General features: G+C 40.6%; 1 protein-coding gene across 6 annotated transcripts in view; it reads right to left on the bottom strand.

Moving 5' to 3' along the window:
• HDHD3 (haloacid dehalogenase like hydrolase domain containing 3) overlaps positions 1–26,105 on the bottom strand; it is an 86,621-nt gene extending 60,516 nt beyond the window's left edge. The window contains exon 1 of one of the 6 annotated variants that reach the window (XM_044058675.1): positions 25,956–26,105. The gene's annotated coding sequence lies outside the window, so the exon portion shown is untranslated. Of the gene's footprint in view, positions 1–25,502; positions 25,812–25,949 lie in introns of those variants that run through there. The other 5 variants (XM_044058674.1, XM_044058671.1, XM_044058670.1 and 2 more) reach the window with 5 other exon arrangements.
• Positions 26,106–26,713: the final 608 nt, after the last annotated feature.

Genomic DNA, 26,713 nt, shown 5'->3' on the forward strand with positions numbered 1-26,713 from the left:
AACTGGCCGGATAGTGGGCTTCACGGCAGGGAATCTCCATTTGTAATGAATACTGCAGTGGTGAAGGCAAGGACATCTATTGTTATGGTAAGACTTTACACAGCTGTACTTTCTTAAATGCACAGTAACCACGAAAAACTCTCAAACACTGACAACAAATAAATAATCAGAGATTTTATAAATAACACAAAACTTAATTAAAATACTAACTTATTTATTTTAGCTACATACAACACAGGCAGATGAGTATTGCTCAGTTATGGACTTTTGTGTAATTGCGGTTACATAAAGCATAAGGTATTAGGCGTGCATACAAATGCACTATTTTAAGTCTGCGTTTGATGACATTAAGGTAAAAAAAGTACCAGAAACTTGAAACTCAGGGTGCCAAAGTTAGGCGAACGCATTAGATTTAAGTCATCCAGAATAAAAATTCTTTCCATACCTCACTGATAGGATAAAACAATGTTGTGCCTGGGATATTCTTTGTCATGTCTGGCCATAGGATTCGAGGTAATACCTTGAAGGATACTGGCGAAGTGGCACACCATTTTAGTCTTTAATTTGTTAATGGTTTTAGCGATAACAAAAAAAAAAAAAAAAAGGCTTTACATTTTTGACATTTTCCATTTCTTAGTACTGACAGAATCTTCAACCAATCATTCCAAGGGAATCTTAATGACTTGCTCAAGAAAAAGGAGCTGGAACAGCAAATACAAATGCAACTAACAAACCACCAGAAGTCAACACTAGGACTTCTATAAGCTGTATATAAAACATAAGGAAACCATCATCGCAATTTTTATTAATGCCATTTCTTTACCTAAAGATATGGCTTCACACAAAAGGACCCCGTACCCTTTATGGAGTTTAACCCTCTGGCAATTTTTTGATCCAGGTCTTGGTACATCCTTAATCCTACTAAATCGGTCTGACATTGTCCAATTTTTATTATTATTCAAAACACTAACTCTTCCCTAAAACCCACTTATGGGACTTTATAACACATCACAGTTCTACATAAACCACTATTTTTTGTCATGACTTCATAGCTGTATTTGCTTTTTACATCATTAGCTGGTATTTATTTATATCATTTTTTATAGGTTCATAGGTAGGTACTAGGCTATCTGCCCAAGGGCATTTACAAGCCTTGCTAGAATGTGTTGGCTTTCGCCTCCCTTTTAAATTAGTTTCCTGGACCTCTGTCTAGCAGGGCCACTGAAGTGATCCAAGGGGTAAACCTACGATTTCCCATCCACTCGTCAAGATTTCTCTTGAAGAGAGTCAGCGAGGGGCTCTGCCTACCATAAATTGGGATTCTATTCCAGAGCAAGGGAAGTCTCTGAGACAGGAATCTATCCCTCCAGCATGTCCTGTTTATTGTTGTGCTGAGGTTTAGTTCACTGGAGCGTGTGGCTCGAAGAGATTTGGTTTTCTTGAGGTGGAGCATGTCCATTAATTCCGGGTTGGACATGGCCTTATACGTCAGGCAGAGATAACCTCTGAGCAGGCGGTAAGCGACCGAGTAAAGCTGGAGTCTTTTTATAGACGAGCTGCATAGGGCATCTCTTTGAGGCCCGTGATCCTTTTGGGGAGGTACTTCTGTGTTTTTTCCAGCTGTTGCAGGTGTCAAGTAAGGTACATTCCAAATGGGGCATTGTAATCTATTATGTACCTAATGAGTGATGAGCAGAGGGGCACAATGACCTCTCGATCTAGAGGTGAACCCTTTTGTGATTAGGTGGGCTACATAGAAGAAATTCTAACCACTTTGGCAATGTGATTATCGAAGGAGAGGTTGTCATCTACCTGGGTCCCCAGGTCCCTAATTACATCTTCCGTACTTAGAGGATTACCACATATGTGATAATTCGTGGGCACTTTGTTTTTCCCAAAAGGGATGGCTATGCATTTTTTGGCATTCAGCTTGAGGCCATGGTTTTGACACCAGGTATCTGTCTCTGCGAGACCCTTCTGGAAGATGTCTGTGTCAGCCGGTGAGTCGATTATGGCCCCCAGTTTGCAGTCATCTGCGAACTTGGTCAGCCATAGTCCTCCTGTGCTTGCCTGTACCTCACAGAAGTATATAACGAACAAGATGGGTCCCAGGACCGGGCCCTGTGGGACGCCACTTGCAATTGGTTTAGAGTTGGATATGGTACCCACGACTCTGACCATGTGTGTTCTATCCGTGAGCCAGTTGGCCCTACATCTCCTGACATAGGGGTTAATGTTCAAGCTGGTGAGCTTAACTATGATGCCCGAGTGTGGAATGGTGTCGAAGGCCTTAGCGAGGTCCAGGTAGGCTGTGTGGACTACCTTTCCTTCATCTATGGCCTTGGTAACCGTTTCAAAGAAGTCAACTAGGTTTAGGAGGCAGGATCTGCCTTTAACAAAGCCGAACTGGGTAGGGTCCAGTGTCTGGAGGTTCCCAATGTTTCTGAGTTCCATGATGATTTGCTCCATAGTTTTGCAGACCAGGCTAGTCAGGCTTATAGGACGATAGTTGCCAGGTACTGTTGTGGCACCACCTTTGTGGAGTGGGATGACTGTTGCTGTACGCCATTCTTTGGGTACATAGCTTGTGGTAAAGGCTGTGTCTGAACACTGAATTTAGGTGAGGGTTTAGTTCCTTTTGGAGTTTGTGTAAGACCCAGCCTGGGACACCATCCAATCCTATTGATGCTGTGTTCTTGGCTTTGGAGAGGGCTGTTTTTACCTGCATGTCCATAATGTCTGGGGCTCTGCATTCTTCTGGGATGGACACAGACCCTTTTGGGGGTGGGGGGGTAAAGTTTGCACTGAACTTGTCAGCCAGGATGTTGGCAACGTCAGTTGGTTCAGTGTATTTTTTACCATTTTGCACTAGCGCAGAGCATATCTGAGAGTTGCCACCTAAATTTTTGACATAGCTAAAGAAGGCTTTGTGGTTATCTTTAGAGTCCTTGGCAATTTTTCTTTCGAAACTGGCCTTGGATGATTTTAGGAGGGATTGTAGTTTCTTGCTAATATTGATCAGTGATGCCTTTCCTTTTTGGGATTTAGCTCTATAATGTAGTAGTTTCCTCTTTCTGTTGTAAATATTATTTATGGCCGCGGACCACCAGACTGGTTTCCTTTTTTTTTTGGAAGAGTGAGTCTTGGTTTTACTTGGGATGGCTCGATCCATGCATCCCTGTAGATGCTCATAGAATGCACTTGTAAAGGATTCTGTGGTTTGGGCAGCATTATCCTTTAGCAAGGGTGCTATGAAACTTTCCACATCGGTCTTGAGAAGTGTGAAGTTGGCTTTTGAAAAGTTTTTCACAGTGGTTTCCTTGACTTGGGGTCGGGATGTGATGTCCAGTGTGATTAGTTTATGATCTGATCTTACCAGCGAGGGCTTTACCTCTGGTGTGGAGCACTGATCCCCCATGTTGGTGATGATCAGATCCAGTGTGAAGCACTGATCCCCCATGTTGGTGATGATCAGATCCAGTATGTAGTCACCTCTTGAGGGCGTGGTGACCAGCTGTTCCAGGGCGTTTTGAGTTTACAAAATCTAGGAAGCATTGGGCAAAGGAGTTTGCACTCGAGTAGTTATCCCAGTCAATGTTTGGGTAGTTGAAATCTCCCAATATCATGGTGTTAGGTAGGACCTTTGTATTTTCCAATGTTCTCAGGAATGTTGAGTGGGGGGGTCCTGAGACAAGGTAGGTGATCTGTAGCAGGCTATGATCTGAAAAGCAGCTTTGCCCACTGATAGTTGCACATGGATGGTCTCCGAGGTCTCTTGCTGTGCTACTAACCTGGAGGTGTGGGCATCCTTTATGAAAATGGACACACCCCCTCCATTTGTATTTTGGACCGGGTTCTGGGGCCGAAAGGTATGGTATGAGTTGTAGCTTGGTAGTGCTGGTGTGCTCTCTGGAGCTTTGAACCAGGTTTCTGTTATTGCACAGATATCGATTTGCTCCATGCCAAGGAGTGCCTCGAGTGCATGCATTTTGAGGTTTAGACTTCTGGCATTGAGTAGCATTACCCTCAGTTTCTGGTTTCTTGTGTTGTTTATGGAGGTGGGTTTGTCTTTTGAGCCTTGCCTAAAAAAGGCACTATGAGGGTGGCAAGAGCCTTGGCCAGTATTCGAAAGCCTAGGGGCGACAGGTGCAAGCCATCTCTGGTGAAGCAGCATGGCTTGTTGATCGAGCATGTCGTCCTAGGCTGACAGACACTGGATCCCCTTTGAACAACACCAACAGCTTAGCCAATTGTTAAAACTGATCATTTTTTCTTCATATTGTGGCATCATTCTTGGTGAGGGCAAGATGCTACTCAGGGTCAGGGTCATACCAGCCTGGGCTACATGATCAGAGAGCTCCTCTGTGTCTCTTTTCATGTAGTCCAGGGAGGTACGTCTCAGGTCGTTCACACCAACAAGTACAATGACAGAGTCATATTTGTACTTGTTTTGGAGTGACCTGAGTGCTTGTGTTATGTGGCGGATCCTGGCATCCAACAGGCAGCTTACAGTAACCTTCTCCTTGTTCAGTCTAGTGAGTGGTACGTCAGTGTGCCTGACAACAGAGTCACCTATTACTAGTGTATTGGGTGTGTTGTTGTGCCTTAAGGGCTGTGGTTGCGTGGCACACTGACTTTGTGAAGTATGTGATACGTGGTTGTTGTTTGAGGGTGGAGGTTGCTTGGATATCTGCTTTGGAGGTCCCTGCTGCTTATGCAGATTTTTATTTAGAGCCTCCGAGTATGTTTTTGTGTATTTGTGTGTGTTTGCTGGTGCATGTGTGATCGTTTTATGTGAGACTGGAAGTATGGTGCAAGTGTTTCCCTTCTCCTCCTGGCTGGCTGTTCCAGTCATGGGTTGAGAGAGCTTGGCCTCCAGTTTGGCTGTATAGTTGCATCTCTCACATACATTTGTGTTTGTTGGAAGGAGGAGAGGGTTGTCCATGTACATGAGGCAATTGTAACATTGCCTCAAGATTCCCAGATTCCCAGATTCACCAGCTGGCCTGGAGACTATACCCGAAACTGCCCTTTGGACATGCCTGTATGGGTAGCTGAACTGTTTTACTGATTGTCCGGTAAGGACGAACTAGGGAGCCTTGTACTATTGTATAGTAAAGGGGGAGGTGTTGTGTTAGTGTTTATTAGTGCTTACGGAGAGCTTGGAGCAAGTGCTGGGCTGTAAAAGGAAGTTAGAGTGCTTAATTTGAGAGTTTGACTAGTTCTTAGGGAAAAATTGAAGAGCAGATGTCGTGGAGCCTGGAATAGTTTAACCCTAGCTAACCGGCACTCCGCTGTGCGCAAAACCACGCAAATGCGGGTTTTAAGGCAGGGAGATGAAAGTGCTAGGAATTGGCCCAAAACGGCCAATAAACTACAAGTTGCTGGGCTGTGACCACTCCTCCAGGGACAGATAGACTGCTCAAAGTTCCCCACTCTCACTGGTGAACAGAGAAACATCCTCCTATCCAAGTAAGGATATGGCCAACACAGGAACTTATACCACAGTCCTGAATTCAGCAGAGCATGAAAACTGGACTAGACTAGCTTAGAAAAGGCAGGAAAGAAGAATATTTTTTTGTTTTTTTTTCTTTTTAGACAGGGTTATTGTACATTTAGCTGGTATTTATTTATACATTACAATAAAATGTTTTACATCATTAGCTGGTAGTTACGTATATCGCATTTAGTTAGTTTGGATTTTGCATATTTATATAGCAGGTATACCTTTGTGTGACCCGCATGTTTTTGCATTGTCCATTTGTTTTTTTTTCCCTCTCACAACTTTCTCCTCCAAGCTTTTACCAGCCACCTCCCTAGACTGGTTTCGGCCCCATTTTTTTGGTTTACTGAATTTGGTAATTGTATTTTTTTTACATTGTAATTTTGATTAGGATTTTTTTTATATATTTACTTGTCTCAGGTCAGTTTCCTTATTTCAGGGTGTTGACTTTATACAGACAGATCTGAAGAAGCGCAAGCAAAAGCGTTGTCAGAACCAGTACAGTGGTACCTTGGTATTCATCATTAATTTGTTCCAGAAGGCATGCTGACTGGCAAAAACGATGAGTACCAAACAAATTGTTCCCATACGGAACAATGTAAATTGAATTAATCTGTTCCAGAACCCCACAAAATCCACATTTTATAAGGCATTATAGTATTAACAGAGTTTTATTTTACTAGCAAACAGTACAACCTCACTAGCAAACAGTATAACTTAAAATTTTAAGTTTGTATAACTTAGACTCTTTGGGAGGAGAGTTCCCGTCAATAAAAACTTCAGTCAAGCTCCTTCAGCAGTTTTTGATCTTTCTGTCTCTTATCCCCACTGAACCCTGCCTGAGACTCACCAGGTTTAATTTTCACTACAAACCTATCCAATGTTGCTTGTTTTTGCCTGCGTTTCAAGATATCTCTAAAGTGGAACATTGTTTGGTCACTGAACATATTAACATTGCAGCTCGTTAGAGCTTTGTCAGGGTGACATTTTCCACAAAATGTTGCACTTCCACCCATTTTCCACACAGTTCCTTGATTAATGAACTGGGGACATTCTCCCTTACCTCCTCACCTGAAGCCAGTTCTTTGGCCACTACCTGTTACTCCCTCTATCGCTCCTGCAGCTCCTCAGTGTCGAGGTCTTCTTCATGCTTCTCAAGTATCTCCTCCACATCATCAGCATTGACTTCCAAACCCATGGACTGCCCTAGAGTCACAATTTCCTCCATAATACCTATAGGACTAAGCTCCGTCTCAAAGCCTTCAAAGTCCCCCTGAGTTACAGCTTCTGGCCACAATTTCCTCCAGAGAGAGTTCAGGGTCCTGTGAGAGACCCCCCCCAGGCCTCATCAATAAGATGTAGGCAGTGGAGAATATCAAAATGTTTTTTCCAGAATTCTCTCAAGGTCAACTCTATATCTGCGGTCACTTCAAAGCACCTCCGGAAAAGTGCCTTTGTGTACAGTTTCTTAAAGTTACAGATGACCTGCTGGTCCATGGGTGGATCAGAGGAGCTGTGTTAGGGGCAAGAACCTCACAGTGATGAAGTTAAACTCCTACAACAAGTTGTCCTCCAAGCCTGGAGGGTGAGCAGGAGCACTGCCCAAAACAAGCAGAGCATTCAGAGGCAATCTTTCTCTGGTAAATATTTTTTCACAGATGGGGCAAACACTTCGTTCACCCACCCTGAAGAAATAACTAGTGACCCAAGCTTTACTATTAGCCCTCCACACCACAAGTGACTTGTTTTTATCACATTATTTTTCTTGAAAATTCGTGAGTTTTCACTGTGGTACACTAGCACAGACTTAAGTTTTATATCCCCACTTGCATTCCCACACAACAGAGTTAGCCTGTCCTACATTGACTTGTGCCCTGGTAATGCCTTCTCCTCTCAAGTGACGTAGGTCCTGTTGGGCATTTTTTTTCCCAGAACAAGCTTGTCTCATCAAAACTCAATACTTGTTGGGGAATAAAACCTTCAGCTTCTACATACTTTTTAAACTTCTGAACAAATTCATCGGCAGTTTCTTTGCTGGCACTGGCTGCCTCTCCATGTTGCACCACACTATGTATGCCACTTCTCTTTTCAAAGTTTTCAAACCACCCATGACCGGTTTTAAACACTTCACTCTCAACACTTGTTCCAGCCTTGTTTTTCAGCACATCAGCATGCAACACTTTTGTTTTCTCATAAATCATGGCCTGCGAAACACTATCACCAGCTAACGTTTTTTCATTTACCCATATCAACAACTTTTCCACTTCCTCTAGTGTCTGTGATCTTTGGTCACAGCTTTCACTCCTTTAGCAACATCAGCTGCTTTCATGGCTTCTGTTTTTCACGATGGTGGAGATTGTTGTTCTTGGCATTCAGTACTGTATAGCGACTGAAGACATGCGGATACCACTCTCATATTTCTCTCTCTCTTTTCTGCTCTAATGTGGTTCTAATTTTCATTTTTGTTGGCCGTTATCACTAGCCTTCTTAGGACCCATGATTGTACAGCACTGTACTTATTTGCACAAAGAACCGCAAGCAAACCTCTTCTAGAAAGCACAATCAGTACCAAGGAAAGAACTAGTACAAAGATTATTTTTTTTCTAATCAAAGTGCGATGAATACCAAATTTGACGAGTTTCGAGTCTGACGACTACCAGTGTGTCTAGTGTATATTTTTACATCTGTTCCTTTTTTTTGGATCCCTGGATCAGTCATTGTCTGTTTTATTTAACTAGAATGACTAGATTACTATTATCTTAATCATTGACATTATGGGCAGACATTTACCATGCTAGCCCTTTGTATTTTACAGTGCTTAGGATTCTGCCACTTTTTAGACTACCTTTGCACTTTTTGTTATATACATAGCACCCCTGGCCTCCAACACAATCATTCGTCATTCAGACATTTTTAGATTACAATTTTTGATTAGGATTATTTATATCCCGTTAGTCTCTCAGCTTAAGATTCTTTAAACATTTTAATATTCTGTTAATCCTCTCTGTAATATTTGGAAAAGTTTCTAATTTTTTCACTGCCCCCACTGGTCTTTTTTTCCTTTCCAATAACTTTCAACATAACTCTTTAACCCAGTTCCCCTCTAATCTAGGCTTATGTTTTTTGTTATGGATACTCCACTGAGTAGCTATGTGCACTGCCTTGTGTATTCTTTATATATTTTGACATATTTTTTATATACTTGTTTTTTTTTAAATAATTTAGAAGTCTGATCTTAGCATAACTTGTCATGGTCTATTTTTTGTTGCTTGATATTTTACTTTTAAGTGGGAACTGTTTTTATGTATGTTTTATTTGGCAATTTGTGACTGCCGTTTACTTTACGAAATTGCTTTATGATCAATTTAGAAGCCAAGACTCTCAATTAGTGGTTAGTTAAGCACCAACATATGTGTTCTTGTATTTATATTTATTTAGCACTATGTTTTGATTATGTTATTTTCAGCAAGGTATGGAAAGAATTTTTATACTTTATGACTTAAATCTAATGCAATTGCCTAACTTTGGTGCCATGAGTTTTAAGTTTCTGGTACTTAACTGTCAATCATTTTTTACCTTAATGTTGTCATTGAATGCTGACATACAATGACGCATTTGTATACACCCCTAATACCTCAGGCTTTATGCAACCACAACTACATGAAACTCCATTACTGAGCAAAACTAATCAGCCTGTGTTGTATGTAGCTAAAATAAATTAGTATTTTAACTTAAAAGTTTTGTGTTATTTATACGATCTCAGATTATTTATTTGTAATCAGTGTTTGAGATTTTCATGGTTACTGTACATTTAAGAACTTGAGGTATGATTGAGGCAACTAGCAGGCTGGAATGTGTGAGCAGGGAGAAGTAAGATTGTTTTCAGACAGGAAAAGCACTACCAAAGTGCTAATTTTTATCCAATCTCAGATTGCTTATTTTAATCACTTCATTATCGTACATTTCTGAACCGGATGTACAACTGAGGCAACAAGCAGACTGGAAGGTGCAAGCAGGAAGAAATAAGATAGTCTGAGAGCCAATCTCACTTTGTCTTATTTTAATCACTTTTTGAGAGCATTCATGCTTTATTTTACATATAACAATCTTAGGTATGAGAGAGACAAATACCAAAATGGAAGGTGCGAGAGGGAATAAATAAACCAAATGCAGACCCTTGTCATCTTTTGATCACTGACTACTAGTCTTTTTGATTATTACTAAACCACTGAAAGAGATGTTTTGATTTATCCCATAGTTAAGAACCCTTGATTCTGCTTGGGATTATCTACCTGGGTGCTATATTAAATAAGATTGTTACAGCCTGAGGTTGCTTGGATCCAATGAATTACACTCAAAGTCCTTTTTAACATATTAAAATATTTTATTAATCCACTGTTAAGAATCCTGTTGCTGCTCAAGGCTATTACCTTGTTGGATGCTGGGAGCTTCAAGTAAAAAGGGCTACAGCAGTCTCAACTGAGTTTTTCATTGTTTACAGTTACTCAATGAGAAATCTTATAACTTCTGTGATCATTTTAGAATTACTTTGAGGTATTTTATAATGTCAACTTTTAGTTACCATGGGACAAATTTGAGCAAAGTATTTACATTCAGACTTCCAGCAAAATTTTAGCGGGAGATTTCTAAACAAAAAATCAAGTGATTTAAGGGTAAAATACTGAGGCTATGTATGTGGTGTGTCTTTTTAGACTGCGGTTCTTAGCTTAAGCTCTGAGCTGTTGACTTCTCCACATCATTTTGATTTTTCTGACCTGCCATTTGCCATAGCTGGTATTCCTACTTACCTGACTTCCCACCTAATGGAACAAAGCCTTTCTTGGTTGTGTTTTTTGTGATACATGCACACAGACACGTACACACACACACACACACACACACACACACACACACACACACACACACACGATCATATAGTGTGAATACTGAAACATTTAAGATAAATGGGAATATTTTTTTTTAAATAATCTCCTGTGATTCATGTAAATACAGCAGTTATATCAGCAAGTTTATAGAAGTGTTGGGGTGGAGAAAGTTGTACAATCTTACTGATACCATATAGAGTGATGCAGTGTTGTTTCAAGTATATTAAACTCAACACATACACAGCTAAGTTAAGAATCAATGATGCCTAGTACCAACTTTAACTACAGATTATTTAAAACACAGATGCATGTGTGTGTGTGTATATATATATATATATATATATATATATATATATATATATATATATGTACATTTATTTATTTATTTATATATATTATATACACACACACACACACACACACACACACACACACACACACACACACACACACACACACACACACATGAATCCCATTCAGAAGATCGGCTCAAAGGAAAGTTTAACTTCATATGGTTGAGACCATACGATTGAGTTTTCAAAAAGTCGAAGAAGGGAAAACAACAAAAAAAAAAAAACATGCTTTTGTGTGGGGGGCAATCCCCCTTGTACCCCCCAACACCTCTTTTGCATATTATATATACACCAACTCAGAGATGGCAATACAGCAGGTAAATGGGTAAGTTCCTCGATTTCCACTGTACCACACTCTCCATTCAAAAGCTTTGACATTTCAGAAAGCCAATCATATGGTCTCAACCATAAGAGGATCGACTTTCTGTTGAAATGATCTTCTGAATGGGACCCATAGGGACACACACAAACATATATACTGTAGTGACCACAGGCCATTACACATCTGACCTTGATACTGCAGGAGCTCTGCCACAAGGCCCTTCGCCTACAAGTTTACTGAGTATTTTGTCATTGTATAATAACCTGCGATCACTACATCTGACCTCAGTACTGCAGGAGCTCAGCCACAAGGAGCTACTCCTACAAGTTTACTAACAATTTGTCATTGTATAATGTAAGCACATTCATCATGAAGAACTCTGCCGTGTATTAACTTTAACCAGTTAAATACATGCCCTGTGAAATGGTCCATGCACTCTAAGGACCTCTTACAAAGTTGGCCACTGTCCCCTTTTTGTTTACCAGTAGACTACACTGGGTATGCCAGTTATTTAGCCTCAAGAAATGACAGAAAATCTGTTTTACTTTCCATTTCTTTGTAATTGCTTTGTACTGGATATAAACTGATTGTTCTCAGTTATAATTTGACCTTAGGGTAAGAAGCCCACTACACTCAGCTTTGCTTCCCCAACTCCCACTCACCCTCTCTTACCCAATTATATTTCCTAGATACACATCTCACTTGTGGCTCGTATTCCAAAACCCTCTCCAAATGAGTTTACTACTTCTATACATATACTTGTGTTCCCGACTTCCCTATCTCCATTTAATTTTTAGCCTCATTCCTAACCATCGTATCCATTCATAATCACAGCCCTCCCTAATAGTACCTGTCTATTCCACATTGTACATTTTTTCTTTTCCCAAATAAACCCTAATTTCTTCTTATTTTGACTACATCATTATATTCTAGCCTTCCACACCCCTCTATTCCTTACATTCCAGAGAAGATACCAGGACAACCTAACTCTCTTTTATTGAGAATACTTCTTGCCTTACCTATCGTCGACCAGCTTACAGAGTCCACCATCACTGAATCTCCCAATGCCCTGCAACTTTTTGTTTCCTTCTTCATTGCTACATGCCCACTACTTGATAGCTATAAAATACAGATTCCTGCTACTCAACAGCTTATCCGCTATTCTTTTCTTACTGTGCTGTCTTTCATCCTACCATGACTCAATAATATCTCGCAACATCTCTTCAACTCTGTCCCAACCACCTATCCATACTTCCTCTCTGCACTCACCAGATTGCACCAAACCTATTTAATATTGCTCCTCACCTTTATTCCAAATGTAGAATCAATCTTACTTCAACTCAAATGAAAACAAAATTAAGAGCAAGAATAGCAAAGCAATATTTTTCAGCTTTTCCCAGTTAGGGGTTGCCACAGTGGATCACCGGTCCGCAGACTGATTGGCAGTGGTGTTTTTACAGTCTCAAGTTGCCAGCCCAGTGCCCAACCTTCACAGAAGGCACACACATACACGCACCTACCTGCAGGTCTTTTAAGCTCACTCAACTGCAGGGTGGACATGAGTCCACACTGAAGGCACACCAGAAGAGAACTGAACTGGTGAACCTCTAGTTGGGAGGCGACCACACTAACCGCTGCACCACTGTGGCCAAAATAAACAGCTAGAATCCTCTCCACGCTAGGAGCTCGAAAAATTTGTGCTTGACAAAGCCGCAGAAAATGAGATCTGGGGATTGGAAGGAGGTAGCAGGGTATTATGGGTAAGGGGGAGGAGCTTGGAGCTGGGATCTCTAGCCTGGAAAGCTGCCGGCTCGGATCCAGGTCGAATCCGATAACTTCATTTGATCATCAACCTGTGGGTAACTACTTCAGATTGATAATTCTCTCTCACACACTACTGTAACCAAACAGCAGCCAATCCCCAAGCCTGGTGATTTAATGTTTGCTGGAATAAATGCTGGAAGCACAAAAAATAAAACTGCTGAACTACATGACTGGATTATCCAACCTAAGCCTGACATTCTCATTGTAACTGAAACTTGGCTTAAACCCAGCATAAACAACTCCAAAGTTATACCTCCTGGCTATAATATCACCTGTAATGACCGCATAAACGGGAAAAGTGATGGTACTGGTTTAATAAAAATATGTACAACATTTCCCTTTACAGCAAACCAATACCAAAATCTGATTGCTTTCCTCAAAATAAAACAATTATTAACAAATATGTATTACTGTCCTTTACATCCCTACTGGCGATAATGCAGCTATACTGGAAGATATCCTACACTGGATATCCACATTTCCACAAGAAAAAAACACTACTAGGTGATGTGAATGTCAGCTGGCTGGATATAAGCTAACTCCCCTACATTTAGCACAAATGTATATGGTTTCACACACATTATAGCAAAACATCAAATTCCCCATCAGACTTGATCCTAGTATCAGACCCTAGCAGATACTCCATCACAGCTACAATGTCAGACTCTCACAGTGATCATCTCCCAATCTGTAAGACCAGACATCTCTTATAAAAACATGCAACCTTTCCAAGTTTAACACAGAAATATTTATTACTACATTATTATCTATTAACTGGAACTTCCTAAAATTCCTCCCCTTAGACAAGGCTGCAAATGAATTCAATATATAACTTTTCTAACTATCCTAAATAGTCTTGCACCTCCTAGAAGAAAGGGACTAAAAACAAATAACGTAACTTGGCTATCCAAAAAGAGCAGAATGCTAAAGCAGGATAAAGTAGCATGGAAAGAATGGCAAATAAATGAAGGTGAAAAATAACAACTTTCAGAATAATACTATACACAACCCTAAACAATTTTGAATGTCCATTAAAGAAATCTTACATCCTGACCAAAATTAAATCCAAACCCCTCTCCCAATAACTCACCGCTTGAAACTGCAATACAGTTCAACTCTTATAAATGGTTAGAAATGCTATACTAAGGATTCCTCAACATCTATCACAACCCTACCCAACAGCCAAGTATCACTACATCCACTTTCACCTTTAAACCTGAGGCAACATCCTATATAAAACTGTTCTTAAACTGAGGTCTTCTTCAGCTGATGACCTTCCAAGCGAGTAACTAAATACAGCAGCCAATAGCATTTCCTATCCTGTCGCAATCCTTAGAAATAGGTCAACCCAGGAATCTCAAGTCCCCTTTCTCTGAAAAAAAAAAAAAAAAGCCTCACATTATACCTCTGCACAAAATAGGAAAATTCAACAGACATTAATAATTTTAGACCAAATCTCATCTCCCCTTGCCAAAATACTTGAAAAAATATATTCAATAACAATTGCTAGACTATCTCTTGCAGGAAGACCTCCTATTCCCTAAACAACATGGGTTCATTCCTTCCCATAGTACTAGCACTGCCCTTCTAATCTATACAGACACTGTCAATAAAGCTAGATATAACAGTAAACTAGTCTCCTCCTTATTTCTAGGCTTGTCTAAAGCTTTTGACACAGTTTGTCATAGCAAACTTCCACTTCAAATGTCCTCACTAGATCTCTATCAGCCCACCCTTCTGTGGTTCAAAAGCTGTGTGTCCAACATGCATCGGTCAGTAAAATGGCACTCCACGCTCTCTCCTTACATCCCACTCATCACCAGTGTACCACAAGGCTCCTTCCTTGGTCCCCTCCTCTTTAACATTTTCACTAACACCCTCTACACTTCCACGCAACAGGCCACCCTAATAAAATATACAGATGATTACACTTGTTTGCACATCTGACAATATGGTACACCTCCAAAAAGCCACTGAAACATGGTTTTGTAACTCACAACTCATGCTTAACCCAAAAAAGACCAAACTACCACCTTTTCCCTAACTCCCTCTCTCATGAAAAAAATACAAAATGTGAAATCCTCTCTTGATAATACAACCACTGAAGTCACTTCTCACAGCAAATTAAGAGAAATCATAGTGAATGATAATCTTACATTCAACCAGCATGCAAAAAATTGTAAGAAAAACTCATTAAAAACTAGGAATGCTTTACAGAGCCAACAAATTTCTCAGAGACCCAACTAAAACTACAATTGCTACTACTTACATCCTCCCCACTCAATTATGGCACTCCTATCCTTACTAACCTCCAAACTTCATAAAAATTAAAACCTACACAATTCTATAACAAAGCTGCTAAATTTGCAGGAAATGCCAATTTCAGAACCCACCACTGTACAGCACTAAAAAAGCCGAAATTGGTTACAACTGCTTCATCAATTAGCACATAAACAGCTTTTTACCACCTATAAAATTACCCAGCATTCATCTGCCTATCCAGCACCAAAAAACATTCAGCAAAATTATTTTCCCAGTTGGTCACTTTTATCCAAACACTCAGGTCTGTTTACAAACCTATCAAATCTGCTGGGCACGGTCTATACTTGTACAAAGTTGCTAAGGCATGTAACGTCCACACTTATAGCCATAGCACCACTCCCACATGCAAAAGGTCCATCAGCCCCACCCATACAATCCTCCCCACTCTCCTTAGCCATTTTCCACTTTAGAACTAGCTTGACTAATCCCATAGCCACTCTACTACAATTTCCCCAACACCACAACACTCAAAACACCATTATGCCTCTAAAACCCACCTCATTTGTACTCCTTCCTCTTCTCTTCCTAACCTACCTTCACCTTCTCACCAGTCCTCCAAATTCTAAACACTCTCTCTCCTTTCATATAATTTTTTATATACCCCACATATGTTAAACACCCCACGACCACTATATCCCCCTCATCTCTATTTCTTCAATAGCAACCTCCTATTCCCTTATAAACTCATTCGTGTTCACTGCCCCCCATCCCCAATCCCTAACAACTCTTCTATAATACAACACTCAACTCTTATACTTGTATACTACCTGAACACTCTTAGTGATCTTCCCTCTTTCACTCATCGCCTTCCCTCCTCCTTATGACTATACCACACTTATCTCCTCCCGCTCTCTCAAAAACTTCAACCTTGAAACCTTGTACAGCTCTCTAAAACACACAAACTAGAGTTCTCTAAAACCCCTCTAGATAATGCAGTAGCCTACTTTAATACTACATTCTTAGACCTGTTAAATATCCTTGCTCCCTTCAGAACCAAAAGAATTAAAAGTAAAACTGTCCCGTGGTTAAGCAAAGAAACTACACCCATTATGCAACCACCATGGTGGTTGGGAGGATGGCTTAATGGCCAAGGTGTTTGCCTCACAAGGGATAATTGGCTAGGGCGGTTAGCTTAGTACTAAGCTATGAACCTATAATCATTTCCTTGCTTTATCTAGAAGCTGTGTGTGTGTGTGTGTGTGTGTGTGTATGTGTGTGAAGGCAGAAAACAGTGTATGAGAGAGAGACAGACAGAACAGTGAGCTCGATTGAACCATTATTTTACACTCGCTAAGCAGCACTTTTGCTGTTTAGCAAGTATAAAGTAAAAAAAGAAAACGTAAAGTAAAAAAGTGTGTTTGTGTGTGTGTGTCTGAGTAAGTGTGTGTGTGTATGAAAGCAGAAGAGACTGAATGAGAGCGATTCCTGGCAGCAGCAAAGAGGTCTGCATACCTCATAACATACCTCTCAACTATACAATTTTTTTCAGAATGTCCAGATTCTTCCCTCATATTTTTGGTATGGTCCTCATACAATTTTGGTTTGCTGGTAAATCACTGGCAAAGCATTGAAAATTGAAGTCAGAAAATAATGGCAGGCATTTGAATTTCAGATTTCATTCTCTTCATAAAATCAGCTAATATAAAACCTCTTATTCTATCAACATTCTATGCTTGTAAAAGCAATATTTAAAAATTGTCCTTATTTTTGGCCATTTCTTGCTCTAAGACGTTCAGAGGTATGCTCTTGACTTCCCACCTCCATGTATGTTTTTATATATTTTTGATGTAAAATGCTTCCTCCAACACCATTAACAAGTACTACAGCAAGTTTGAAACACAAGCGGAGGAACTATTTTAGATCAGAAATACATAAAAAAATAATATAGTACTTTAAAAAAAGTAAGTAAAACACAACAATTTTACAGAGAGCCCATTCTCTAAGAGCAATAATGCCCTCCAGGTTGCAGCGTCGGGTCTCATAACACCCTTGGTTAGGCATTAATTACACATTAACACGCACCCTGGCAGGCATTACTGCTTGCGTAAGTAACATTTCTGTTGGCAGGCTAATCCCTTCCTTTAAACCTCACAGTCAATTCAGCTATCTTTTCTTGAAACAGGTTATTATCAACATACAAGTCACTGGACTAATAAACTGTCCTTTCACTATATTTCTCTTTAAATGCATGCCACATTATTACTGTGAATAAAAGTGGCAAAAACACATGAACTGTCTGACATAATTCTTACCTCACTAAAAGAATCACAGGCCTAAAGCAGATGCCCTATGCTGACCATCTAAAAAAAAAAAAAAAACTTCAGCTATACTCTGTGGCATATCGTCTACTCAGAGGTTATCTCTGCTTAACATACAAGGCCATGTCAAACCCTGAGCTGTTGGACATGTTCCACTTAAAGAAATTCCAATCTCTGAGCCACACGCTCCAGGGATCTAAACCTGGTCATCACAATGAATAAAACATGCTGGAGGGATAGGTTCCTGACCCAGAGATTCCCATACTCTGGAATAGACTGGCCATACATGTCAAGCACAGCACCTCCTTGCCCCTCTTCAAAAAGAACCTTGAGGATTGGATGGGAGATAGGAAATTCACCCCAGGGATCGCATCAGTCACCTGCTGGACAGGGGTCCAGGGATGCAAATATTGTGGGAAGAAATATCCAGGGAATTGTTATGGCTAGGCTTGTATAAGCCCTAGGGCCGATAGCCTAGTACCAACCTATGAACCATGACAAAGCCTGGAAACATTACCTGAAAAATAAAAATCATACCACCCTGACTGAATATGTTACTACGTAACAAAGTAAAAAAAAACTTGTTGCATCCGACCGCAAAGCCTACTTCTCCACCCTTCAAAATAACCACAACACCAACCCCAAAAAGTTCTGAAATGGCATCGCCACCCTCCTCAATCCTGGCAAAAGAGATGACCCTGACCTGACCCGAATGTCCCTTAGCCACCCAATTTAACTCTTTTTATTGATTCTATAACCAGATTACCTCCTTCCCCAACAAAGCTTCACTTCCACCTTCTCACATCCCAATCCCCTTCCTTCACTATCAAACCTATTCCTATCTCCACCATAAAAAAACTCCTTCTGAAACTGCAATCATGCTCAAATGCCCCTAATGACCTTCCTTCCTACTTCCTCAAAACTGCTGCCGATGCCATCGCCTTTCCCATCTCAATTCTAATAAACCGCTCAATCCAAGAAAACTATGTACCCTTCTCTGGAAAAAGGCCTATATGATTCCCCTTCACAAGGAGGTAACAACAACATTCCCAATTTCCGGCCAATCGCTATCTTATCCTCCATCTCAGAAGTTCTAGAAAAGTGTATCCACCTTCAACTTCTACCCTACCTCACAGGCAACCACCCACTTATCCCCACACAACATGGTTTTAGACCTGGCCACAGTACCACAACTGCTCTCCTCTCCTTCCTCAAAATTGTCAACAAAGCTCAGGATTCCGGTTATCTAGTGTCCAACCTGCTTCTGGACTTATCCAAGGCTTTTGACACCATCTCCCATAACCTTCTCCTATCTAAACTCTCTAATCTAAACCCATCTCCCTATTCTGTCAACTGGTTTTCTAGTTACCTCTCCAACAGACAACAAGCTGTCAAATGGAAAAAAGCCACCTCCTCCTTCCTTAATACACCTACAGGCGTACCCCAGGGTTCCATATTGGGTCCCCTACTGTTCAGCATGTTCATAAATGACTTCCACCAAAACATTCCTAGTGCTAAACTGATTCAATATGCAGAGAACTCTACGATCATCTGCTCCGCCACTTCCACCTCCACTCTCTTAAAATTAACTCAGGATGCTTTCTACTACCTTTCACTCAATGCATCCAAAACTAAAAATTGTTATTTTCCCCTTCAAAAAGTACCATTATAGACAATAACTCATTCTCCATTACTAGTCAAAACAATACCTCTCTCGAGGTAGCCTCCCATGTAAAGTTTCTAGGAGTCCTTATTGATGAACAGTTAAAATCTGATACCCACCTACTAACCAAAATAAAGAAAACCCACCAGAAACTAGGCATGCTCTACCGCCATAACCGCTATATCACTCCCCCTACTAAACTTGTACTGTCTAACACCTTCCTCATTCCTGCTCTCCTATATGGTGCTCCACTTTTTACCAACCTTTAATCTTCTCTAAAAACAAAGCTATTCTCCTGTTATAACAAAATTTCTAAGTTTGCTACTGGCTATAAATCTTTCTCTCACCATTGCAATGCCCTACACAAACTAAACTGGCTCGAACTTCCCAACCACCTTACCTACATTCAACTTACTCATGCCCATAAACTCATCTTTAATCCCGCCATCTCCCCCTCCCTTGCCTCCTCCTTCAAAATGCACCTACCCAACAGACTTCTAAGATCCAATAACCAGAATTTGCTTGAACTGCACAAGCCTGCTCGTCCTCCAGGCAAACACCCGCTATCCTTTTCCCTAGGTCGCCTCTGGAACTCCCTGCCATCTCTTATTCGTACTACAGACGACCACTCTTCCTTTATGACCCTGCTTCATGCCCATCTCAAAACCCTCTGGGAATGTTCCTGCTCTCATCCCACGTCTCACCTCTTTTCCCCCCATTTCTCACACTCCTTTACTTCTCTCTTCTCTTCATCATACGGAGCATCTCTGACTACGACCATCTTCATTTTTCTCATTTACTCCTACTCTTGCTCTGCTTTTTTTTCTTATTGTCCCACCCTTCTTAGATTCAACAATTAACACCTCTTATCCCCCTATCCTACTTTAACGCTAAGATTTCATGTAAAACTGTAATGTCAACCCTGTGTTATTTCACATTCTAACAGGAATATGCACCACTGGATTTTTGTTATTTTAATTGACTTATTTGTGTGTGTGTGTGTGTGTGTGTGTGTGTGTGTGTGTGTGTGTGTAATTTTACCTTTTGCTTTTTGACTGCATTTTCACTGCAATCGTGGATTTTTTGTCATGTTATGTAATACCATCATTCTTCAATAGTATTACACAATGTAAATGCATTGTCTTCATATTATATTGTTCATGGAGCTTTTATCCCCGGGACTCCATTGAAAACGGGCTCTTCTTGGCCCAACAGACTATCCTGGTAAATAAACTGTAAAATAAATAAATGGAATAGGAAGGCCACACTGAGGAAGGCTAAATAGGTCAGGCAGTAAAAATAAAATAATGAAGACAGAAGTGAAAGGATAAATAATTTAGACAAGGAGTGAAGGCAAAAGCTGAATAGCAAAGAAGACATACAGGTTGGAATATTGGGCTAGCAGCATACTTTATGTTCCTTAATAAGCACACATCTGTTCTTTTCTTTTTTATTGGGACACAGTTGTTCTTAATCCACTTGTACCACCTACCACTAGCCTTGCTGCTACATACTGTTTTGGGGGGGGGGAGGAAGGCAGCGCTGAATCACTCAAATATGTCTCTCAACTTCTGGCCATTACAAATAGCAGCAGATGTCCTTACATTCACTGCTGCAGTATTCATTACAAATGGGTGATTACCTGCTGTGAAGCCCACTGTCTGGCCAGTTTAACAAAGTCTACCATTGCTTTAAGGTACGCTGAACATCACCTACACACTCCTTGCGTAGCATAGGGTGTAAAGGTGACGTTCAGGTGTACCTTCCTCAGAAATTCTTTGCCGCCAGTCAGAAAGCTGCTTTTAACCGGTCTGTTACTTCCGTCCGTTTTTGCCATTTTTCTGTTTGTTGGCTTTCTAGTGATTACTCCTGTTTGCTGAAGTCCTTACCATTGAGGTAAGTACTCAGTTTTTTTTTTTTTTTTATTATTTTGTGCTGTTTAGGGTTAATGTCACTCAGAAAGTGTAAATACCAGTGTGAGACACTGATTCTCCATAACGATCGCCACAATAAGTGTCTTTTTTGCCTAGGTGCTGCTCTTGACCATACGTCTTGTTCAATTTGTTAGGCGTTTGTCGCTAAAACTCTTCGTAGTAGGCTTTCTTCCCTTTCATTGCATCATGAGAACTAGCGTCTTAAGCTTCTTGCTACAGATACTATGGATGAAACTTCCTGCCCTGAGGGTCAGCCACCAGGGAAGAAGAAGGTGCATAATGTAAGACTGGAATCTTCCCCTGTCCAGCCTGTCGGGAGTTTCTCTCAAGGTTATTACGAACCCGGAGGCTCCATCCAGTTGTCAGATTCCTCTACCACATCTGGGTTGGAGGCTGATGAGGATCTGGCAGGCAGCACATCTAACGAGACTTTGCAAGAATCTGTTTCGGGCGTTCAGGGGAACCACAGTTAAATGTTTCCAAGGGGTCTAGAGGGGTTCTCCAGTTTCTCTTTAAAGAAGATATTTCTACTACAGTTGTGGAATGTCATCAGAGTCTTGGCCTTCTCAGGTTTCTAGGATGGATGTCCCCTTAAAAAACAAACAGAAAACTAATCGTATTTCTTCTGCTCCTAGGGATCCACAAAGTGAGTGGCAGGCCTTTACTCAGGGGTTATTTGATGCTTTACTGTCTAATTTCATGCTAATTCTGTTTTTGAAGCTGCTTCCCGGACTTCTGTGCATACCTTTACCAAACATTACCAGTTAGATGGTATCATCAGAGCTAGGGCTGCCTTTGCCGGTGCCATTCTTCATGGTGTCTTAGAGGGCTCTGTTGCTGCATCCTCCTCCTACATTTCTTCTTGACCTTTGGCACTCTCCCATTTGTAATGAATACTGCAACAATGAATATAAGGATATAGTACAGTTGCGTAAAATCTTATAACAGTAGATGTCCTTGCCTTCACTGCTGCAGTATTCACTCCCTCCCCTCCATCCCCCTACTCTTCCTTCCTGAATGTGCAGGTCCTCCTTGGTTTTCCTTGGACTGCTGTTCCTACTGGGACAATCAGTTCCGAGGATGGTACGCCTAAATGTCACCTTTGTACTCTACTCTACACAAGGAGTCTGTAGGCGACGTTCAGCATACCTTAAAGCAACTTTGGTAAACTGGCCGGACAGTGGGCTTCACTGCAGGGAATGCTCCATTTGTAATGAATACCGCAGCAGTGAAGGCAAGAACATCTACTGTTAGGATAAGATTTTCCACAACTGCACTTTGCCTTTACAAATAAATCAGTGGTTATTACAATGTTTTAATAAGTTTTGGATATCACATGACAAAAATGAGGCCATAACCAAGCATATTATATGTACCCAAAATAACATTTTTTTTTCTGGGTATCTCTTAGAAATGTTAAAACCTATGTCCAGAAAAGATTTACAACGATGTAAGCCTACAGCTACAACAGCTGGAGAGGCCACAAAAGTACCTCACAAAAAGGATCCTAGGCCTTAAACATGTCCTCCACAGACAGACTAAAGAAACTTCAGCTGTTCTCAGTCTCTTATCGTCTACTTACAGGTGATCTCTGCTTGACTTACAAAGCCATGTCCGACCCCGCCCTACCTGAAATGCTACACCTAAAGAAATCCCAATCCTCCTGCGCCACACACTCCAGAGATCACAACCTCATTATCACAATTAACAGAACATGCTGGAGGGACTGGGTCATCTCCCAAAGACTGCCCCTACTCTGGAATAAGCTTCCCATTCATGTCAAGCAGAGCACCTCGGTGGCCCTCTTCAAGAGGGATCTTGACGAGTGGATGGGTAACAGAAAGTTCACCCCAGTATCACTCCAGTTGCCCTGCTGGATAGGAGCACTGTGAACTAAAATCGGGTGGCACGCTGCCTGGGCAATTTTTTTGGGCTAGGGTTGTAAAGGCTCCAGGGCCATTAGCCCAGTACACACCTATGAACCTATACCTTCAACCCTTCAAAGTGGACTGTACATATTATACTCAAGAGGAAATTAAGTGCACCATAAACAAAGCGTTGCATGTACCACACATTGAGGTAAAGGAATTCTCTTCAACAGCATCAGAGAGACCGAATCGTAATTCTGGGTAGTACACAGATCTTTAACTACTCTGATGTACTGCTAGTCACAGAAAAAGTGTAAGAGTGAAGTGAAAAGTTTTGAAAGTTAAAGAACAACACTTAGTGCTGCCACACAGGCACAGCAGCCATAAGCTAATGCCCTACTGAAGAATGAACAACTTTAAAAGTTGTTAGGCACATCACTCTGTCACTGAAGAACAAAAACTATTATATTAAGACCAGAAAGATTTGACCATAATTCTTTGTAATAGATGGAGCTTTAGCTACTACAATGAAGTAGAAGTTACAAAATATTGTAAGACTAAATTGTTTTACAGCTTTAAAAGCCAGAAAACCCTCAATGCTGTTACAAACACAGCAGCCAAAGGCAGAGTCCTTCTGTCGAAGTAACAGCTTTAAAAGCTGTTGGACATCCAACTTTTATACACTTCCATGACATCCATTTTTTCCCACTGGTAACAAACAAAAAACTTTTAAACCTGGTTTAGCTTCTTGCTGTTACAATGCTCTAGAGCAAGAATGGAGCTTAAAGCTCATACCTCTCAAATGTACCTCCGTGCTCGACTTACAAAGCCAGGTCTGACCCAGCTCTGTTAGAAATGGTACAGCTAAAGAAATTCCAATCCCTCCACACCACACGCTCTAAAGACCTCAACCTCATTACCGCAATCAACAAAACATGCTGGAGGGACAGGTTCATAACCCAGAGACTGCCCATGCTATGGAATAGACTTCCTATACATGTCAGCAGAGCACCTCACTGGCCCTCTTCAAGAGGAATCTCGATGAGTGGATGGGAGATAGAAAATTCACCCCAGGGATCACTCCAGTGGTTTTACTCAACAGAGGCACTAGGAAATAAGGTCGAGTGGCATGATGCCAGGGTAATTCTATGGGCTAGGCTTGTAAAGACTCCAGGGCCATTAGCTTACTATACACCTATGAACTTCACTCCAGTGGTTTTACTCAACAGAGGCACTAGGAAATAAGGTTGAGTGGCATGATGCCAGGGTAATTCTATGGGCTACGCTTGTAAAGACTCCAGGGCCATTAGCCTACTATACACCTATGAACTTATGAATGTGCCCCATTTTAGATCTTAACTTTCATGTTTTGCGCTATTCCAAATGAAAGGCCTATTACATATTCATTTAAGAATTTTTTTGAACAAATACTCATGGTAAATACAGAATCATATTAATTCATAGAAATAATTCCATGTATGAAGACATATAGTTAGCAATCATGCTAACAGCTTTATAGCTGATGTTGTTAATTAAGCGTTCCACATTGTGAGAAGTAGTCTTCCACATTTTGGGGGTGGAAGGGTGAGGGTTATGCCTTTCCTGCATCACAAAGTTGCTTAACAACGCTGCTTTTTTCTTCTGACTTTTGGCATAACCACAGTGCTCTATATATGTAAGGAGATAAAGACAGCAAAAGCATTAACTTAAAGATTTTCAGGTAAATCACTGAAGATTAGAACCTGTCAATAATGATAAACTTCACAAATTCTTATTTTTCAAAAAAATCCATGTTGATGCAAAATCTAGTTATATTAACTAAGTGAATCAAAGTACCTCTCTCCCTCTTCTACCCCCAGGATGGAGGACAAGGGCAAAATTTGCCACAAAGTGTCTAAATCAGTGCCACTTTTTATATTCTTGATACTGATAAACAGAAAAATGGCAAAATAATATAAATTAACACATATTTTGTAAAGTAAAAGTGTGTAATTACACCCCCACCCACCATTAAATAAATAAATAAATAAATAAATAAATAAATACAAACAAACAAAAAACACACATCCAGTGTTTAGGAGAAACTGAGCAAAATATGTAGCCAAAATCAGAGGCAGTCGAGAAATACATCCATCCTCAACCCCTTTCTCCATTTTGTACATGGAGTCAGGGTACCACATCTAGGGTTACCACCTGTCCCACTTTGCGAGGGACAGTCCCTCTTTGGGCAGCTGTGTCCTGACAAAAAAAATTGTAAAAATGGCAAATGTCCAGAGATTTTAGGACAAAATTATTTCCTATATGTTATGTAATAGTTGCATAAAACAGTTATTCTGTATCTAAAATACCTAAATGTTATAAGAAACAGAATAAGCAACTAAAATGCTACAGAAATAAGCTTTTATTTTAGGCAAAAAAGTTAAGTTCTAACCTTTGTACTGACCGTGGGTATGTGTCGGCCTGTAAAATCTGATATCCAAAAATGCCCCACTTTGGCCATTTGAAAAGGTGGTAACCCTAACCACATCAACAGTGACGGAACCAAAGTATACACCACCGGAGTACATACCATTAAAACAAATTTGGCCAAGATTTTGAGCCCTTATTCTATATTGTTTTCTTGGCTTTGTCCTGACCGTTCAGCAAATAAGTTGAACGATCACCTTCTTCGTTCTCTTACCTTACGTAGTACAATCTTTCACCAAATCTTAAAAAAATAAATAAATAAAGCAAAGATTATAATAACCTTCCCTGGGAACTAACCGCAGCTAAACGGAAACACAAACGACACTGTAATTCCGATAGTAAATAAAGACCGGGTAGGAATAACGACACGCAATTGCGTAAAACAGGCAGGTGGGCAGACCTACTGGGAGCAAACACAGACAAAAGTAAAATTAAACAGCATTAGCAGTCAGTTACTCCGCCAAGGATTGGTTCTCAAAAATACACGTATTTACAAAAAGCCAAACAACAATTAAGCAAACCATCACATATACAAAATGTGCGTGCATACCCGTACTTTTTCTAGAAACTAATGATGAGCTGTTACCGCTGTGGAATTGTGTTGGATTCGGCATTTTCAGCAGCTGTACGCAGCATATAGAAATAAGTGCTGCCTGTTTGCTAGCGCTAAATGTTAATTCTCTGTCAACCTCAGTAATTGTCAGACAGATGCACATTATAAGCAACTACTGTTTGTAAGTGGGAAGCTGCTCTTACAACTACTAATTAAATATGTCACTTTTATCTCAGTTTATTTCAAACCATAATTTTTTCTGGTTTTGGGATTTTTAGTCTCCCTGTTCCCGTTGATGACCTTACACCCACCGCTGCAGTACTGCACCCATGGAAACCCAACGTCCGGCCAATCTACCATACTAGCTCGCACACAGTTTCTGACTGTTAGCCTGTTTGCTTGCGTCCGTTTTCTGCCATTTTACTGCCTTTTTGTATTCTGTTGATTACTCCTGTTTGCTGTAGTCCTCACCCTTGCAGATAAGTACCCAGTCGGGGTTTTGTTTTTTCTCTTGATTTTTTGCGCTGTTTGGGTTTAATGTCATCCAGGAAGGGTAAATGCCAGTGTGGGAGACCGCCATGGTAAGTGCCTTTTTTTTGCCTAGGAGCTACTCACGACCATACGTCTTCTTGTACAATTTGTCAGGTGTTCGCCCCGGAAACCATTCCTAGTAGGTTTTCTTCCCTTTCATTATATATTGAGAACCAGTATCTTAAGCTTCTTGCTAAAGATAAAAATGGAAGGAACCTCCCGCCCTGAGG

Source organism: Protopterus annectens, chromosome 16.part0 (genome assembly GCF_019279795.1).
Source record: "Protopterus annectens isolate FY-2018-M chromosome 16.part0, PAN1.0, whole genome shotgun sequence".
Classification (NCBI taxonomy): Eukaryota; Metazoa; Chordata; order Ceratodontiformes; family Protopteridae; genus Protopterus; species Protopterus annectens.